This window comes from Littorina saxatilis, unplaced genomic scaffold (assembly GCF_037325665.1).
Source record: "Littorina saxatilis isolate snail1 unplaced genomic scaffold, US_GU_Lsax_2.0 scaffold_1400, whole genome shotgun sequence".
NCBI classification, from domain to species: domain Eukaryota; kingdom Metazoa; phylum Mollusca; class Gastropoda; order Littorinimorpha; family Littorinidae; genus Littorina; species Littorina saxatilis.
The window spans coordinates 1,340-12,500 of NW_027129325.1; the positions used below are offsets into that span (position 1 = coordinate 1,340).

At 38.7% G+C, this 11,161-nt stretch overlaps 1 long non-coding RNA gene across 1 annotated transcript in view; it reads left to right on the forward strand.

Moving 5' to 3' along the window:
- The first annotated feature begins 9,524 nt into the window (after positions 1-9,524).
- LOC138957597 (uncharacterized) overlaps positions 9,525-11,161 on the forward strand; it is a 3,735-nt gene continuing 2,098 nt past the window's right edge. The window contains exons 1-2 of the long non-coding RNA XR_011453093.1: positions 9,525-9,675; positions 10,818-10,931. This is a non-coding gene — a long non-coding RNA (uncharacterized lncRNA). The remainder of the gene's footprint in view (positions 9,676-10,817; positions 10,932-11,161) is intronic.

The following is an 11,161-nucleotide window of genomic DNA, read 5'->3' on the forward strand; positions in this document are numbered from 1 at the left end:
AGAAAGTAGCTGATATTAGATCAGAACTTGACACGCTAGCTGTTAATTCTGCTGCACCCACTCATGTTGATGCTTCTCCTGCCTGTACGTTTTTAGCATTCCAGAAAGTCAGTGAGAAGGACCTTAGAGAGATTATTTTGAAATCCAAACCTACAACTTGTCCACTTGATGCATTGCCCACACCATTACTTGTTGAAAACCTTGATCTTCTGTTGCCTGTTCTCACCCAGATTGTTAATGATAGCCTGTTGTCTGGTGTTTTTCCATCATTGTTCAAAACTGCACTTGTGAAACCGCTCCTTAAGAAATCCAATCTCGATGTAAATGTCTTAAAGAACTACCGCCCTGTTTCTAACCTTTCATTTTTGTCAAAGATCATTGAGAAAGTAGTTTTAAAGCAGCTGTTAGTGTATTTGAACACTCATGATCTGATCTCGCATTCTCAGTCAGCATACCGTCCTTCTCACTGTACTGAGACTGCCCTGCTCAAGGTGACCAACGACATTCTGTCTGCTCTGGATGGTGGTGATGTGTCTGTGCTCACCCTACTGGACCTCTCGGCAGCGTTTGACACAATAGATCATGTCACGCTGCTGAGCAGGCTCCAGACCCTGTATGGCATCTCTGGTCCAGCGCTGGCATGGTTTGAGTCCTACCTTACGGATAGAACTCAGGCTGTGCTTGTCGATGGCCAGAGATCAGCCCCAGCCCCCCTTGTTTTCGGTGTCCCTCAAGGCTCTGTACTTGGCCCCGTCCTCTTCATTATGTATACCAAACCCTTGTCTGCCCTCATTCAAAATCATTCCGTTTCAAACCAGTCTTTTGCTGATGATACCCAGTTGTATAAGCCTAGTTCCCCCGCAGAGACACATGCCACCATCCAGACCATTCAGACCTGTATCTTAGATGTTAAGTCATGGATGGTAGAAAATAAGTTAAAACTAAATGATGATAAGACAGAGGCACTTCTGTGCATGAAAAAGTCCACTAAGTTCCCAAATTCTCAACCTTCGTCTGTCCAAGTAGGAAATACCGACATCTCTTTCTCTTCTTCAGCTAGAAACCTCGGCTTCACCATCTCCTCAGACATGACACTCAACAAGCACATCTCCAACATCTGTAGGTCCGCATACTTTGAACTCCGCAAGATCGCAACCATCCGCCATACACTGTCCGTTCAAACTACAAACACTCTAGTCTGCTCTCTTGTTCTTTCTAAACTTGACTACTGTAACTCTCTTCTCTCTGGCTGTCCACTCTACCTCCTGCACAAACTACAGAAAGTTCAAAATTCTGCAGCACGCCTGATCCTCAAAGCACGAAAAAAAATCATGTCACACCACTTCGCCGCACACTCCACTGGTTACCCATCCAAGCCCGCATTGAATACAAACTGTCCACTCTCTGCTTTCACTTCTTCTCTGCCTCGTCTCCTGCTTATTTCTCTGAACTTCTCACTGTATACACTCCTGCTAGACAACTCCTCTCCTCTTCTGATAGCCGCACCCTAGTCATCCCACACACAAAATCAAAAGCATATGGACAACGCACTTTTGCATTTTGCGCATCTACTCAATGGAACTCTCTCCCCTCTCACATTCGCCACTCTCAGTCAGTACAGTCATTCAAGCGAGCACTCAAAACTCACCTCTTCCAGAAACACAACTCCTAAAGTCGCAACATTTTGCCATCCTGTTCTGTAACGGTTCCATCTCTATTCAGCTTGTTATTTTTGTCTTTTGTTTTAAATTATTATAAATATAATTTTTCACTGCAGTAGTCCTTTAACTTTAACCCTTAGCTGTAAGCTAGATATGCACAAGTCATGTCGGTGCCACATAATGCTGACACACATGTTCCTGTGCATAGTTTATGGATAACGTGTAGTTGGGAAGTTAAGAGTAGAAATAATTAGTATTTAGTGTAGGAGGAGGGTTGGGGGTGGGTAGGGAGGGGGTGGGTATGGTTTACTTTGAGCAGGTCGGTTTCAGTTTTAATAAACAATTCTAGAGAATTGTGTATCTTATATTTGAGTCTTTCGTGTTTTAGACATTGATGCATTTAATAGTTTTAACGAGTTGCCTTTTGTTTTATCATTCTGGTGTTTATCTAGATGTGCTGTGTATCTTATAAGAAGTTCTTAAAAGTTCGAAGTTATTTTAGCATATAGGTTTTTATGGTCTTAACAGTTAAACATGTATTACGTTATCATTAAGATTCATGCTTTGTTAGTACTAAGCAGTTGTTTTAATCAGTCTGGTTTTCTCTTGTTTTCATCTTATGAATATTCTAAATGTTAGACTAACTTATTGTCTTGTACAGAATAACAACTGTGTGAATGGTGCTATACTGAATGAAAGAGTGTGATATGAAGTTCTTGTACATCATTGCAAAGAGTGTGAATGACGTTTTAGTTTAGATGTCAAGCGCTTAGAGCAAGCCTTTTTAACGAAAGTTTTTGATTTAGCGCTATATAAATGTTCTTATTATTATTATTATTATTATTATTATTATTAATTAAAAATGTTTTATATGTCTTTATTTATAAACTGGAAAGGAAGGTATCTTTAATTGAAGACAAATGATTTGTTTTGATTAAAAGCGGTTGGCTTTTGTCTTCAAATGTTTCATGACATTACTTTGAATTACCTGTCACAGCTGAATACCTTATTTAAATCGATTTTCAAAAATTAATTATCAGATGTTGCAACATCAATAAAAGTGTACGCCACCATGAATAATTTATAACCAACCGCATTGTAAAATAAAATCAATCTTGTGCTTGATTTCGTCATTGTTCTTACCGGTTTTTTTCTCACTTTTGCAAATGAGTTTTCATTACTTTGCGTATGTTGTGGCAGAAACAAAATGCTATGGGAATAATTGCGCCTCCTTTATGTGAAGGTGAAACTATCCAGCACAAAATTTTACTGTACATCCTTCGTGTATTGAAAATAGTGAGTATGATAAACAAAGTAGCCTAAAAAAAGATGTGTATCTGTATGTACAGTTATAATGTTTGCTCTGATAGTTCTTTGATTATATTGTTAATTGTTCTTGTTGATCCTATCTGAGGGCGAGGGCTGGATGTAAAAAAAAGCATATACACTCTTCAAAAAAAAGTTAAGGATCACTTTTTTACAAGCACGCCACACAAAACAGACAAGACCGAATTCTTTCATTTTTAAAAAATTATATAATTGAACAACCAAGGAGTAATGACAAACAAAGCAAAGATCGAACGCGGCAGCGACAATTTAGCTAGAGTGTGTCAAACGTGACAACCCTCGAAAATGGAATTCACAACAATGTGAATCAGTGTCAATAACGCGTGTGCCCTCCGTTGTGTGCCAGGCATTCAACACATCGTTGGTGCATGGAGTGGATCAGGTTGCATATGAATGCTCTGGGAACTCCATTCCACTCCTGCTGGAGCCATTGCAGCAGTTGACCCAGATTGGCAGGAGGAGGGTGATGTTGCTGTACCCGACGACAAAGCTCGTCCCACATGTGCTCTATGGGGTTCAGGTCCGGGCTGTTGGCTGGCCACAGCATCCTGTTGATCCTGGCCTGCTGGATGAAGGTGTTTACAGCTGCAGAGCGATGGGGAGGTGCGTTGTCATCCTGAAGAATCGCACGAGGGCCGATCGCTTGGAGGGCTGGAACGACCAGGGGTTGCAGGATCTCATTCTTGTAGCCGACACCGGTCAAGCTGCCCACTACATGGTACAGAGGTGTCCTTAGACGTGTGCTGATCCCTCCCCAGACCATCACAGAGCCTCCGCCAAAACGCTGTCGTTCCACAACAGCGCCTTCTGCGAAGCGCTCTCCGCGACGCCTCCACACTCGGATGCGACCATCAGCAGGTTCCAAGCAAAAGCGGGACTCATCTGTAAACAACACCTGAGCCCACTGCTGACGTTGCCACCTCACATGTTGAGTGCACCAGGCTCGGCGAGCTGCTCGGTGATTAGCAGTCAGGGTTGTTCCTCGGACTGGACGCCTTGCACGCAAGCCAAAGTTGTGTAAGCGGTTTCGGATCGTCTGACCACTAACAACAGTGTTGGTGGTAGAATACAGAATACAGAATACAGTATTTATTGAGCCAAGTGACATTAAAAAACATTTAAAGCACAAGGAATTTCGCGTAGTGTTGGTAAAATCACGCACACACACACACCCACACACACACTGACACACACACACACACACGCCCACACATACACTGACATACACACCAACACACACACGCCCACACTACAGCAGTCACGATCACACCATCACACGCAGGGCAGACATGAGGTAAAACAAATGACAATCATCTATTAAAAGAAAATGTACAAAGAGTGGTCTAAGATGCTGGTGGAAGGGTCTACACAGAATAGTAGGCGTTGTCTAATGTTGTTTGCCGTAGCCATTCTTTGTTGCATGGCCTGCCTGAGGTGCAGCAAAACTCATTATGTTAAATGTTACGTTATACAAAAGGACTAAAATTAATCATACGTTAAACTATATACGTGTCAACATGTGTAGCATCAAAATGATCATATGTCATCATATATATTGATATATTCAAAAACAATATTCGCATCAAAACATATGCCTGTCTTTACCTTAAATCAAGGACAATAAACAATAATTTGTTTCTAATTAATAAAACTTCAGACTACTGAAATCTCAAAACAACATGATTTCCAAAAATAGTTTCCAGTGTTAATCGTGAATCGGTTTAAAAAAAATGCTTACGCACATCTTTGCGATTAAAATTATATGATTAATCTTCTTCATATTTTTGCTGTTACCTTTTATACCAAAATGCACATCTGTAACATTCAACCTAATTCTTTCGCCAATGTTTACTAATATGTACATTTCAATATATTTCCAAAACCTGAGCACGGTTGGGCATTCAAAGAAAAAATACTCCAATACATCAAGTTCATCCTCACAATATGTACAGTTTTTATCAGCCTTCACTTTCATTTTACACAATAAAATATTAGTTGGATAAATGTTTTGCAATATTTTCCAATGCAGTACACGTAATCGAACTTCACTAGTGACAGTGGCTGCTAAGTTCCAATTCTTTTCGTCAATTTCAAATCCTAACTTTCTTCTCCAAAATCCTTCCGAACAGGGTGGGCTGTATTTTTTTCCTACGAGAACCTTTCGAATTTCTTTTACTGATCTCACTTTTTTTCCACAAAAGGTCGGAACGTCACAGACTGAACAATTTACATCGTTTATAGCTACATTTCTTAAAAGGAACAACATTGTACTCAAGCAATCTATTTGCAGTGTAGCCAGTCAGTCTTTCACACACTTCTTCATAGGAAGCCAAACGTCCATTCTCTCACACATCGCTCGCATACATTATACCACTTTTAATCCAATCCGCAAAAAAAGAGTGGGTTACCTTGACAAATGATATCTTTGTTGTTCCACAACAAACCCGATACAGAATTACCATTATCGACTTGATTATTATCAAGCCATGCCTTCAACACAGCGGACCAAAATTCCGATTTAATCCTGTCCAATCCTTTAAATGGTTTGCTATTAAGGTTCGCAAAAAAACATTCAAAGCGACTCCCAAAACGGAAAAACAGTGCTTTTGGGAGCCATGACCATTTCTGGTCTTCATTAGACAGAGTTAGGTTCACAACCCAGCTTAACAAAAAGGAACACTGCATCAGTCGCAAATCAATCATATTCAATCCACATTGCTTACTTTGTTACATAAAACAGTTCTTTTCACCTTTTCAAATGCCTTTCTGTTGCAGTCTTTTTTGCGCCACACGAAGCGAAACATGAACCTATTCATTTCAGTTAAAACGTCGTCTGGTACAATCAGCGCCCGCATTATATAGAGAAAATGTGGCAGAATAAACGTTTTAAATACACAGACTTTACCAATAATGCTCTAATTCCTTTTCTCCCACACGCAGATGAGCCTTTTCGCAACATTCACTCTCTCTTCCCAATTCTCTCTCACTTTTTGACGCACGCATGTAATTACAGAAATATACACCTGTAATGCTAAAACATATCAAATTATTTGGAATAACATGTATTTATGTCACATGAACAATCTGGCACCTATGAGTTTTTCATAACGCGTGCAATGACCTATGTATCGGTTTCTGTGCTGTATTGACCTCTGGATGCAAAATCATACAGTCGCGGACACGAATACCACAGACGTCGGTATGCACGTCCCGACCCCATGACACCCTGTAGCTCGGTCATGCCCCTTGTGCACGTATAGCTGCTTATACCTAAGCAAGCACTCAAATGTTTTTCATCAAAAGACCAAGACCTAGATATGGAACACTTTATTATGGTTTACTTTGGGCAGGTCGGTTTCAGTTTTAATAAACAATTCTAGAGAATTGTGTATCTTATATTTGAGTCTTTCGTGTTTTAGACATTGATGCATTTAATAGTTTTAACGAGTTGCCTTTTGTTTTATCATTCTGGTGTTTATCTAGATGTGCTGTGTATCTTATAAGAAGTTCTTAAAAGTTCGAACTTATTTTAGCATATAGGTTTTTTTATGGTCTTAACAGTTAAACATGTATTACGTTATCATTAAGATTCATGCTTTGTTAGCACTAAGCAGTTGTTTTAATCTGTCTGGTTTTCTCTTGTTTTCATCTTATGAACATTCTAAATGTTAGACTAACTTATTGTCTTGTACAGAATAACAACTGTGTGAATGGTGCTATTCTTGTACATCATTGTAAAGAGTGTGAATGACGTTTTAGTTTAGATGTCAAGCGCTTAGAGGCAGCCTTTATAACGAAAGTTTTCGATTTAGCGCTATATAAAATGTTCTTCTTCTTCTTCTTATTATTATTATTATTATTATTATTATTATTATTATTATTATTATTATTATTATTATTATTATTATCTCAACGAGAAACTCAGGTGTGGTGTATACAGCATTACAATATACAACATAAAACGCAAGAACATAAATACAATATCGAGGCGCAAATAGTCCACTCATAATAGTTCAGATTAGGATGATAATATCAAAACAAATCCCTCCCTCTCTCTCTCTCTCTCTCTCTCTCTCTCTCTCTCTCTCTCTCTCTCTCTCTCTCTCTCTTTCTCTCTCTCTCTCTCTCTTTATGAATTACAAAAATATGTTCTTTATTACATGTATTATGTGGAATTTATGTTGCGATTTTCCATCATCATCAACATCATCATCATCATTATCATTATCATCATCAATCATCATCATCATCATCATCATCATCATCATCATAATCATCATCATCATTTACAACATATAATCATTGTAAGCTTTAGTGTAAACGTTGGTATTGTGTGAATTTTACCGTCGATCACTTTACATGTGTTTTCTCAATTAACATGTTGATATGTTTCGCTTTTGATTTGTATGTTGCTTACTTTGTCATTTTGTTGTTTGTGTTTATTTGCTTGTTTGCTTACTTGTCGATTGTTTGCTGGGTCGTTCGTTTAATTTGTTTATTTGTCATGTTGCTTTACTTGTTTATCATTCATTAGACATTTGGACATTTGTACTAGAAGTAAGGACCGGTTGCAAGAAAAGGCGTCGCCTTAAACCTCTATCCTTGAAAAATAAAGTTCCATCATCATCATCATCTCTCTCTCTCTCTTCCCTCTCTCTCGCTCCATTCATATCACATTACGTCACAAGCAGACGCGCGGGTTCATAGGCGCAAGGAATTAATTTATATATGTTAAAAGTTGCTTAGAAATGAATCTATATTATTTTTCATCTTTCATTCTTTAATCTTTACCTCTTTATCGGTGCGGGCGGGTAAGTCCCTCTCTCTCTCTCTCTCTCTCTGTCTCTCTCTCTGTCTCTCTCTCTCTCTCTCTCTCTGTCTCTCTCTCTCTCTCTCTCTCTCTCTCTCTCTCTCTCTCTCTTTATGAATTACAAAAATATGTTCTTTATTACATGTATTATGTGGAATTTATGTTGCGATTTTCCATCATCATCATCAACATCATCATCATCATCAATCATCATCATCATCATCATCATCTTCATCATCTTCATCATCATCATCATTTACACCATATAATCATTGTAAGCATTAGTGTAAACGTTGGTATTGTGTGAATTTTACCGTCGATCACTTTACATGTGTTTTCTCAATTAACATGTTGCATGTTTCGCTTTTGATTTGTATGTTGCTTACTTTGTCATTTTGTTGTTTGTGTTTATTTGCTTGTTTGCTTACTTGTCGATTGTTTGCTGGGTCGTTCGTTTAATTTGTTTATTTGTCATGTTGCTTTACTTGTTTATCATTCATTAGACATTTGGACATTTGTACTAGAAGTAAGGACCGGTTGCAAGAAAAGGCGTCGCCTTAAACCTCTATCCTTGAAAAATAAAGTTCCATCATCATCATCATCTCTCTCTCTCTCTTCCCTCTCTCTCGCTCCATTCATATCACATTACGTCACAAGCAGACGCGCGGGTTCATAGGCGCAAGGAATTAATTTATATATGTTAAAAGTTGCTTAAAAATGAATCTATATTATTTTTCATCTTTCATTCTTTAATCTTTACCTCTTTATCGGTGCGGGCGGGTAAGTCCCTCTCTCTCTCTCTCTCTCTCTCTCTCTCTCTCTCTCTCTCTCTCTCTCTCTCTCTCTCTCTCTCTCTCTCTCTCTCTCTCTCTCTCTCTCTCTCTCTCTCTCTCTCTCTCTCTCTCTTTCGGATACAAAGGTTATGTGAGGGTGGGTGAGGAGACTGTTTATCACGAATGAAAGCGGGAAGGAAGAACTCAAAGGTGCACACGTATGTTTGTTAAAACATCTCTCTGTCTCTCTGTCTCTCTGTCTCTCTGTCTCTGTCTCTCTGTCTCTCTCTCTCTCTCTCTCTCTGTCTCTCTCTCTCTCTCTCTCTCTCCCTCTCTCTCTCTCTCTAAGTAGGGTTTGAAACAGTTTTACGTCCCGGGACGGACTCGGGTCAACTGTTTGAGCAGGCGGTATCCATGTCCCATCCCCGTGTCACCACGTGACGAGCCGGCGTATTAACCCCGTTATGGTCAACACTTGTTAGATTTATTTCATGGATGGAATCAGTACACAAGTGTTTGTTATGTCAACACACATAATATTTCTGAGAAAAAAGAGAAAAAAAATTCAGAATGAAGAATTCAGTGTAACAACATTAATTTTCTTTTCATGACATTGCAGTGTATACGTTTAACTCCATTGTCGTGCCTGTGAACACGTTGACACCAGCCTTACTTTTTCATTATTTAAAAAAAAATAATGTGGCTGTATCTGTCACCGATTTATTCAATGTACTTGTTATACTTTGTGTGTGCATTTATACGACCAAACCCTGCGAGCTGCAATCCCGTTTATCTCTTGCAGCTGGCCTCGTTAAATACATTCTTCGCACCTTGTCATTTACGTCCACTGTTAGGTGCCTGTTTTATCTTTGTATGTTTGTATGTTTGTACACGTCTGTCACACAGCTGTCGTGTGTGTTTGCTTGTCGGCACTGCTGATAACATTTAGCTTATTAATTATCAAAATGTGGAAACTTCCATCATTTTATCCCAAAATGATCTAATATAAATGCTGCGTTTGTTCTGACTGACTCTTCTGTCCCGGTATCATCTGTCTGCTGACTCGACATATAGGCTAATCCTAGTAAGTCCAAATTTCTTACGTATTTTATTGGAATTAGAGTTAACATTAGACAGAAGTTTATGTTTTGTTAATATAAAGTTGATTATGTTATACAGAAAAAGACCAAGGAAGAAGGATGCTCCCCGCCTTAAAAGAAAGAAAAAAAATTCGGGCAAAAATATGGGTTGAAGCATCTTTTTTCTTTATTTGGTGTTTAACGTCGTTTTCAACCACGAAGGTTATATCGCGACGGGGAAAGGGGGGGATAGAGCCACTTGTCAATTGTTTCTTGTTCACAAAAGCACTAATCAAAAATTTGCTCCAGGGGCTTGCAACGTAGTACAATGTATTACCTTACTGGGAGAATGCAAGTTTCCAGTACAAAGGACTTAACATTTCTTACATACTGCTTGACTAAAATCTTTACAAAAATTGACTATATTCTATACAAGAAACACTTAACAAGGGTAAAAAGAGAAACAGAATCCGTTAGTCGCCTCTTACGACATGCTGGGGAGCATCGGGTAAATTCTTCCCCCTAACCCGCGGGTTGAAGCATCCTGCATGCAACTGAGGTAAAAAAAAAAATAATAAAAAATAAAAAATCCAAATTTCAATTTCAATATGAGATAAGACTTTTCCTGCACTCTAAACTAGAAGTGTTCCATGATACACATTTGAACACGTTTACTGTAACAAGTCTTGAACACAATGTGTCATAGCACGTTGTTCTACTAACAAAAGCAGGACACGGTACAAACGTGTTCCAATGAAAGCATCGTGTTCCCTGCATTGTGATCACAGAATTACGGATTATATGTCAATGAAATAAAGAGTGCAATGGATTTTAAAAGGCCGAAACAGGCGCTCAATGCTGTGATAAATCCTTCACAGAAGAATCCTCTCAAATCCTGAGAAAGTTGAATTCACAGTTGAGTTTTCTTAGCTGGGATAATACTAAACTTTAGAGTTAAGCCTACAACTTAATTTACGCTTGTTTGGGATTATAACAGAACATTAAATTAAGGTTGCACATATTTACCTACAATAAAATCATCTGCACGTGTGAAATGAGGTAAAACCTCAATGCATTTAAAATTCGAATATGTGTGAGCGTTGGTAGTTGAACCTGATAGACTTGAACAAATTTTTCGTTTTCGCAGCACCGCTCCTGCTGTACGTACGTCAAAGAAATACTGCTGACAAAATGAAGTTTTATCTGTGTCTTCTGCTGTTTGTGACTGTCATCGCCGCTGTTACCATGGTTTCAACAGCAGGTAATATTTGATGTTGGAAGTATTGATGGTAACGTTTGTGATCATAGTTGTTGACTACTTATCTATTTTACTCACACACACTCACTCTTGTATTCGATCATGTATTTACACACACACACACATACACACACACACACACACACACACACACACACACCACACACACACATCCCCTGTTTATCTGTAAGGATATTGTTTGTGTAAAAAGCCTGTGCCACTCACAAACAAAA